The 9,987-nt window shown below is 36.9% G+C and overlaps 1 pseudogene; it reads left to right on the top strand.

The window, feature by feature from the left end:
* Positions 1–8,212: 8,212 nt before the first annotated feature.
* LOC124962446 (myb/SANT-like DNA-binding domain-containing protein 3) lies at positions 8,213–9,029 on the top strand (annotated as a pseudogene).
* Positions 9,030–9,987: the final 958 nt, after the last annotated feature.

The raw sequence follows: 9,987 nt of genomic DNA, 5'->3' as shown, positions 1-9,987 counted from the left end.
CTAGGCTCTTTGAAGATTTCCACTACAAACTTACCATCCTGGAAGAAGAGGAAGCCACAGTTCTCTTAATGGCCCTTGCAGCCAGCTGTGCCCATCATATGAGAGCTGAGCCCAGATCAGCACATCTACAGTGGGCTCACCAGTGTTTCACCCCCACAGCCAGTTTTGTGGCCCAGGTGGCATGCCCTGAAGCTGGCATGGCTTTGGGCTCTGCTCTGAGGCACACACTAGGTCATGCCATCACTGGAGGCTTCCGTGGAAGAAGTGTTGCTGAGCCCTCAAGACCTGATGTCACTTACCAAATCCTTAGGGAGACCAGCCACTGCAGCAGCAATTTGGTGGCTTTTGCTTTAATAAGAAAACAGTTTTTGGAGTGTGCCCCAAATTCCTTGAATCAGGGACTGAAACAGTTCAGACTTGCAAATGAATTAGTCTAATCAAGAAGTTAAAATTGAAGAAATGAAAATCAACTCTCATGACCAAGTTATTTAGCATAACAATTTAATTGACAGTGAAAGCATAACATGTAAAACCATCAGTTAAACCTCTTCCATGGAGGAAGGTCTTCTGACTGTACAGAAGCTCACTGAAATGGTCTAGAATTCAGGGTGATCAAACTGATATGGTCTCCTTAAATCACTTATTTCGATGTTATTTTTATGAGTTAATTAGGATGAAGTAATTTTCTTCCAGAAAGCTAAAATAGAAAAAGAAGAACAAAATATAAAATAGGCAGAAAAAAGACAATAGTAAATATCAGAGCAGAGGGCAACAAAAAAAACAACAGAAGAAAATAAATAAAGCAAACCCTTGTTTTTTTAAGAATATCAATCTTGAGCCAAAGTGATCAGGAGAGACAAAGCACGAATTGCCAATATCAAGCATGAGAAATATGACATCTCTACAGATTCTGCAGATATTAAGAACAAAATTAAAGAAAATTATAACAATTTTATGCTAGTAAATGACACAATTTAGAGGAAATAGACAAATTCTTTGAAAGATACTTTGGTGAAAATAAGTTGAGTAGCTAGGAGCAGTAGTGTACACCTATAATCCCAGCTACATGGAATGCTCAAACAGAAGAATCACTTGAGTCCAGGAGTTGGAGGCCAGACTGAATGATATTGTAAGACCTTGTCTCAAAAAGATAAATAAATAGAAAATAAATAAATAAACTTAGTCACACTAAAATTTGGGAGAAATTATTTAAGCAGAGAACAATTCATGAATCAAGGAGCACTAATTAACAAGCAATTTAGAAGGGAGAAGGAAGGGGAAAAAAAGAAAATTCTAGCTGAAACTAATAATGCTGTCCTGGTCAGTGAACAGTAGGACTTATTTTCACCAAATGTGTTCCTGCTCATGAACTCATCTCTTCTCCACAGTTTAGTTTAGCATAAGCACAAACTCCTTCTTTCTCATAGTTAGAGAACTCTGACTTTTCCCAGTGAGTAAACTTCTTTTATGGCTTTCTATTCCCTTGCCTACTAATTTAGAAATCAGGTTTATTCTGTTGTGTCTCTGTTTGGTTGTTGTAATATTGGTTAAATCACTGATAATCTTATTTGTCAGTGTCACCATGACCATGCCATTCCTCTCTTATCAGATACTTTCTCATAGTTTTGCATAACATACAAGAGCTAATAAACAATGGGACCCAGTTGGGAAATTTCTGATTATTTTCCCTCCCTAATAGGGAAAACTGTTTTCCCACACCCATCTTTCAATTGTAAGGCAACAACTGAAGAGCAGAAAACCTACAAACTAAGGAAGATGAATTAGAAGGATCCAGAAAACCTAGGTTCTTTATGACACCCTTAAAATTTGAAGTCAGTCATAAGACAAAGCTAAAAATTAAAAAAAAACTTTAATTTTGGACTTAAGGTGTTATTCCAAACAGACCCTAAAATAAAGAAATAAATGAGTGAAGGAGGTTTAACAGGATAGTGAGAATTCAAATATTCCAGGCTGATAATATTGGCAAGTATTCCTTAATCCTGTGTTTCAGGGAAATCCTAGAAGATAGATTCAAATAAAGAGGGTAGGAACTGAAAGAAATCATAGGTTTATTAAAAAGTGGCTTTCAAACCAGGTGTGGTGGCACACACCTGTATTCATAGCTATGTAGGAGGCTGAGGCAGAAGGATTATAAATTTGTGATCAGCCTGAGGAACTGAGACCCTGTCTCAAAATAAAATTTAAAATGGAACTGGGAGTATAGTTTAGAGGCAGAGGACTTGCCTAGCTTGTGCCAGGTATTGAGTTTAATCCCCATCTTAAAGAGAAAAGCAAAAAAGGAAAAGAAAGTGCATTCATTGTAATCTGTAGTATAAATTGACTGGTGTGCCATAATTTGAAATCCCACTGGATTAGAAAAACAAATTTCTATACCAGAACTAAACCAAGCTTCAGTGCAGAAATTATAGATGAATACCAAATAGTATTTAAAGTCTAGAACTCTACCTCTGTTGGAAGATATTTTTTTCTTTTTAATTTCCTTGGATGTGAGATTAAACCTAGGGCTCCTACATACTATTAAGTGGGCTTTGACAGGCAAAATAAATAAATCTTTCAGAAAGAGTTTTCTAGTATCTCTTAATATAGTATATTATTTAAAATTGCCTCAGATCAGAGATCATTAAGACTAGAAAAAATGAGCAGCCTCAATATCAATACTGTACTTAGTTAACTAGAATAAACTGACTTAAAAACTGTGTACAATCTGGAATAGTGGCATATGCTTGTGGTCTCATCTACCTACCCAGGAAGTTGAGGCAAGAGGATCACTTGAGTCAAATGTTCAAAACCAGCCTGGACAACAAAGCAGGACCCCATCTCAATATAAGAAAACTATGTGAAGACAAAATCTGTGACTGTGATTATTATGACATGGAACTACCTAGAATCAAATAGAAAAACATTTAGTTTTTGAAAAAAACTGTATTGTGACAACACATGAAACCTGTCTAGATTTTGCATGTGACTGTTCAACTCCTAAGGCAATCCTGAGTTTCAGAACTTAAGCCAAATAGTTTGTATCCACCAGAAATTACCTCCTACCAATATGTGCCTGTGAGGTCATGGATGACACTGGGAAATAATCATTCTCCTAAAGATCTGAAATAAACACTGAAACATTAGATTATCCATAGGGGAACTTAATACACTGCAAAGGGTATATACTGTTGGACAGGACTGTGACAGAGCATGAAGCAAAAGGGGAACTCACCAGAGGCACAAGTTTAAGTGAGGGGAGTAAAACACTCAAGAATTAAGATAAATAGGAGAGAAGATGAAAGATTAGAGGACAAATGTGTTTCCCAGCAGTTCCCTAGATCGAGATTTAAAAAGCAGGAAGACCACTCCTTGGTGAGGTGGGTTACCCAGAGAACTCACTGAAATTCAATACTGGACAGTAGAAGAAATCATAGAGACACAGAAAGTCAGAAACTCTGAACACAATATAAAAAAAATAATATAGATGTGCCAGCTGGGCTGGCACAGTAGTCATGGGTGCTAAGAGGACAGAAACAGGCAAGAGAGAGTAAAGTGTGCTGAAAAAAATTAGCTTGGGGAACTTGTGAAATAGATAGACTGATTTCTGTGGACACAGAATTAGTGGGGGAAGTGGTTTGAGTGAAAAGCAACAAAAATTGCTCTTCCCATGGATGAATAGTTTATAGGAACTATGTCCATTATATATGAACCATTTATTAGTGCTGTGTGGCCATGAGTAGGGGCAGAAGATTAGGAACTCATAACAAAAGTTGCCACCATGATACAGCAACCACCTATTATGGCCCCAGAGTGTGCCTGGACCAATGTGACTGAAACAGGCACAAAGAAAATTGTGAACAGGTCATCCAGGCTTCAGTCATCAAGGACAGAGAGAGAGATGCTGGTACTGGCCAGATAGGAACATCTTCACTCCAGGTCTGCACCTGGGTGATTCACATTCATAGTGGTGAAGGCAAAACTTGTGGAGGTTTAGACTTTGCAGCCTAAAAGTGGAATGTACAGGAGACCCCTGAGGCCAAGACATGGGGCAGAGATTAGCATCTACCTGGAAACAGGGAGTATGGATCAAATCTCCAATAATCACCAACAGAGCTCCAAAGTTCAACCAAGACTACATCCTAACTACTAAAACTTCCAATTTAGAATTCTACACAGTCCCTGCTATAGGAATACACAATTTGTCAGCACTCCCCAATCTATACCATGCTATCATGGGAGATGAGAAACTGAGAACTACTATAATCAGATTTGGTTCCTAGCCACAATTGGCAGTCAGTGAGAAATACAAAGATGTTGAACTAACAGTCCCAGTTCTTGCTTGACACAAAAGTTCCAAAGCCCAAAAATAAACACAAGAATGCAAATTCATCATTGCCAAACAAGAGGATTGTTTCACCTCAGCAGAAACAATCCTTTATTTCTCATCAAAAAATTTTCCTTTTGTTTATATTCCCACGTTTTAACTTTTTTATTTTAATTTTTTTTCAAATTTTATTTTATTTATTTATTTATGGAAAAAAGTTTTTCCATTCTGTATGATTGTATGCATGTGTGTTGAGGGGTGTTCTTACTATACAAAAAAAAAAATATATATATATATATACATACATATATAGATGTTCATATATATACATGTATATTTTATATCATTTTACCTTCCTTTTAAGTGCTTTTATCTTCACCCATAATTATTTACACTTGAGTAGACAGGTGGAGTAAATAATATGTAGTTTTGAGTTATAATACTCTTATATTTGTTGTTTGTTCATACCTTGATTTTTGTTCCTCTTATTGCTTCTTCACTCTTTCCTCACTAACAGTCAAATTATCTTTTTCCCTCTTGCCCTCTTTTGCTTATTACTCTTAGTTGTTTTTACTCTTTCTCATTTATAACCATCATCTGCTACCTATCTCCTATGTCTCCTTTGCCCACTTTTAAAGATTTGAAAACAGTCTCTTTCCTCCATACCCTGTTTTCTCTTCACTTAAGAAACTGCAGTTCCAAGGAGCTGGAGTTGTGGCTCAGTGGTAGAGTTTTGCCTTGCACATATGAAGTACTGTGCATGATTCTCAGAACCACATAAAAATAAATAAAATAACATGTCCATCTAAATTAAAAATATATTTTAAAAGGAAACTAATAATTCCACTATCAGAATTGTACAGTTTGTGTAATTACTACCCCAATCATGTTGTGATTATTAATACAATGGATGAAATAGTAGAAAACTGCTATTTAATGCCTGATCTAGTTCATGGCTGTTTGTTGTTGGTGCTAATGTTAAATGATGATTCACTGTTCTTACTTAGATGATAATTAGTGTGTAGACGTCAAAGTAGACCCTGGACATTTGTCTTAAGGCTGCATATGCTTTGCTAACATTATTGCTATTTCTGGCTCCCCACTTTTACTTGAGTGGATGAAAAATGATTGGGACACCTCAAGATCACAGAGTAGAGATCCTGCTACTGAACAAAATTCACAACTCAGTCAAGTAACAGCAAATCTCTCTCCAAACATGATCTAGCCCCAGTCAAGCCTCAACAATACTTCAACACGTAAAATAGGGGACACAAAAACCTCAAAACAACAACCAGACTCCAAATAAGAATAACCAGAAGGGTCCTCAGGACCCAAGCTTGGACTTCTACTCATACATCAAAAACAGAGAGAAGTCCCAGAATAAAAATGATAACTGCACCTAAACGACAAGGGAAGTCCATCTCAACTAATGCACAAGACCTCTGAAAACATAAGGAAACAGGCAAACAAATCTCCCTTCAAAATGCATAATTCCCAAACTAAAGATAGAAATGTATAGAAATGGAAAAAATTCCAGAGAATGGCTATAAAAATTGTATTATTAAAATGTTCAATGAACCAAAAGAAGATCTAAGGAATGAATTAAGAGAGCACATACAGGAGATGAAATATCCTTTCATTTAAGAAATAGAGATAATGAAAAGAAATCAATTAGAACTCCTGGAAATGAATAACAAAATAAATCAAATTAAAAATTCAATGAAAACCATCACCAACAGATTAGATTGTTTTAAAAATAGAACTTTGGGCCTTGAAGATAGAACTTTGGGCCTTGAAAACAAGGTATATAAACTTGAATACTCGGTATTCAATAAAGAAATAAAAATAAAAGTCCATGATGGAATATATAAGAACTCTGGAACAGAATCAAGAGAACAAATCTGAGAGTCATGGAAATAGAAGAGAACTAGAAATGCAAGGTAAAAGCTAATTTCTATTCTTAATAGAATGTCTTCAGTGACATAGTAGTAGAATGTCCCCCCCTATATTAAAAAAGAGATAGATGCCCACATATAGGAGAACCCCCAGCAGACACGATCAGACAAATGCTTCCAAGACACTTCACAATCAAAATTCCTAGCATAGAAAATAATAAAAGAATACTAAAATTTTTAAGAGAAAAAATATTAGGTCATATTTGGAGCAAACCAGTAAGGCTCACTCCTGGTCTATCAACTTAGACCCTAAAATCAAGGAGGGCCTGGAGTAAGATACAGCAAGCTCTAAAAGAAAACAATTGCCAGCCAAGGCATACTACATACAGAGGAATCCAAAAACAAAAGCCAAATCTCCCAAACAGAGGAATTTCATTGAAAGAGTAGCCAATTAAATGAAAACAAGACAGAATTAAATATAGCAAGCAAACCAAAATGGGGGAAAACTACAAATAGGTCCATAATAACACAATGTAAATAGTCTTGACTACATAATTAAAAGACACATTAGAAGAATGGATTAAAAAACAAGTTCAAACTATATATTGTTTGCAAGAAACTCATCTGAGAGGTAAAGATATCCACAGGAATGAAAGTAAAAGGATAAAAAAAATATATTTTATGCAAATGAAATCCAAAAGCAAGAAGGAGTAGCTGACAAAGCAGATTTCAAGCAAAAAATAAAAGAAACGAAGATCACTACATCCTGATTAAGGGAAGAATGCAACAAGAAGATGTACTAAATATATATGCCCCAAATGTCCATGCAACTAATTACATAGAAAAAAATACTTCTTGATATTAAATTCAGATAGGTCCCCAAAACAAAAATATTGGGTGATTTTTAACATACCCTTATTACTAAAATGCAGGTTCCCCAAACATAAAATCAATAAAGATATTTTCATCCTAAATAATACTATTAAACAAAAGGGCCTAGTATACCTCTACAGAATATTTCACTCCAAAACAACTGAACTTACTGCCTTCTCAGCAGCACCCAGATCCTTTTCCAAAATAGACCATATTCTAGGTCACAATGTATCAGTAAAGACAAAAAAAAATTATATAATTGCATGCATCCTACCAGATCATAATGGAATAAAACTACGAATAAACAGAAAAAATAATAAAAGCAATGTAAACACATGAAAAGTGAACAATGCTCTTCTAAATGAAAAGTGGACCATATAAGAAGTCAAGAAATTCTTAGAAACAAATGAGAACATAGATACAGCATATCAAAAATTTTGAGACAGTAAGAAAGCAATTCTAGCAGGAAAATGTATAGCATTGAGTGCCTACATTAAAAAATTAGAATGAGTTTGTCAGGATGAACCCAACCATATGTGTAACTATAAAGTTCTAATTTTTTTAAAATATGAACCAAAGTAAATCTTTTCTCCTTAAAAAAAAGAGAGAGAAAAAAAATTTTTTTAATTTAAAAAGAGAGAGAAAGAGATCCCAAATAAATAAGCTTATGCTCTACTCAAGCACTTATAAAAGGAAGAATAAATGAATCCCAAAATCAGTAGAAGGCAGGAAATAAGAGATAAAAGCAATGAATTTGAGAATAAAAAAAATTCTAGACCCATATGACTTGCCCAAATTGAACCAGGAAAATGTAGAAAACCTTGACAAACTCAGGCAAAATAATGAAAGTAAAACAACACTTAAAAGTCTTGGCAGCCGACGGCGGCCCGCGAGGGGGCGGCGGCTTCGGGCTTTGTGGCGGCAGCGCGCAGCTGGGCCTGGCGGGCAGGGGGTGCGCCGCGGGCGCCCGACGCTCCCGAGCCCGCGGCCCTCCCCGCCGGCCAACCTGGGAGCGGAGACGAGGCCGCCGCGCTTGTGCCTTGCCTGCCCCTCCCCGGGTCTCCGCGGCCGCCGCGCCCCGCAGCAGGATAGCTAAGGGCCTGGAGAAAGAGAGTGGAAAATGCAAAACAACGAAATTATAAAACCTGCCAAATACTTCTCGGATTGGAAAAAACATCTTGCTTGCTTTGGTAAAAAAGTACAAATATGTGCTGGAATGTAAGAAAAGCGATGCCCGAACTATCGCCCTCAAGCAGCGGACCTGGCAAGCGCTTGCCCAGGATTACAACTCTCAACCGAGTGTGTCACTGCGGGATTTCAAGTAGCTCAAGAAGCGCTGGGAGAACATCAAGGCTCTGACCAAAAAAAAGTATGGTCCATGAAAGGAGAAAGTGAAGCGGAGCGTCAGCCCGCTGCTGAGTACCCACGTCGTGGGGAAGGAGAAGATCACCAGCATGCTGCCTGAGCAGCTGTACTTTCTGCAGAGCCCTCCCAAGGAGGAGCCCGACTACACCCTGATTCCGCAGGCCCAGAATCATTTGCTGTTTCAAATAGAGAACTGTGCGATGATGAGAGAGTTCATACATTTTCCAGTATGTGAGGGGACCTCTCAACCTGAACCCTCTTCAGCTGTCAGAATAACAGCCGATAAAAAGGACAGGAGCCAAACCTCTCAGGAAGGTGCTTTTAAAAAGATGCATGAGGAAGAACACCATCAACAAATGTCCATCTTACAACGGCAGCTGATACAAATGAATGAGGTGCATGTGGCCAAAATCCAGCAGATAGAGCGAGAGTGTGAAACAGCAGAGGAGGAACACAGGATAAAAATAAAAGTTCTCAATAAAAAGAAGATGTATTAGGAAAGAAAGCTACAAACTTTTACCAAGGAATGACCTGTTTCTTCATCTAACCGGCCCTTTCCCAATTCACCCTAAGACTATGGGGGTGGTTACCTTGTAATTAATCTGTGTTGGCAAAGGAAGTCTGGATCATGAACTTGCGGTCAGTAACCTGTAACAGCTACAACTAGGAAAATTAGAGTGGTAGCAGTGACTTATTTAAGAATATATTCAGGTAAACAGCTGCACCCTATGTACCCCTTAAGTGGCAAAGAAGCTGTTATAATATCTGAAAAGTATCACTGAGTGCTATAATTCTGAATGTAATGTTTTCTTAATTAGAATTCATACAAGAAAAATAAAAGTCTTCCAACAAAGAAAAGTCCAGGACCAGATATATTCTCATCTGAGTTCTACCAGACCTTTAAAGAAGAACTAAACCAATCTTTCTCAAATTATTCCATAAAATTGAAAGTGTGTGAACACTCTGAAATACATTCTATGAAGTCAGTATAACCCCAATTCCAGAATCAGACAAAGAAACATCAAGGAAAGACAACTACAGACCAATATCCCTGATGAACACAGATGGAAAGTTTTTTTTAAATATTGGCAAACCACATTCAAAAACATATCAAGAGGATAATACACCATTATCAAGTGGATTTCATCCCAGGAATGCAAGGTTGGATCAACGAAAATCAGTAAATGTAATTTGCCACATAAAGATAACTAAAGATAAGAATCATATGTTCATCTCAATAGATGTCATAAAGGTCTTTGATGAAATCAAGCAGCCATTCGTGTTAAAAACTCTGGTGAAACTAGAGACAGAAGGAACTTTACTCAACATTTTAAAGGCTATATATAACAAACATCATATATGCCAACATCATACTGAAGGTACAAAAACTGAAAGCATTTCCTCTAAACTCAGGAACAAGACAGGATTTCCACTCTCACTATTTCTATTCAATATTGTTCTCAAAACTCTAGCCACAGCAATTAAATAAGAAAAGGAAATTTAACTGATACAAATAGAAAAAAACAGAAG

Source organism: Sciurus carolinensis, chromosome 12, assembly GCF_902686445.1.
Source record: "Sciurus carolinensis chromosome 12, mSciCar1.2, whole genome shotgun sequence".
NCBI lineage: Eukaryota > Metazoa > Chordata > Mammalia > Rodentia > Sciuridae > Sciurus > Sciurus carolinensis.
The sequence above is the reverse complement of the archived record's forward strand: the minus strand, read 5'-3'. Positions and strand labels throughout refer to the sequence as shown.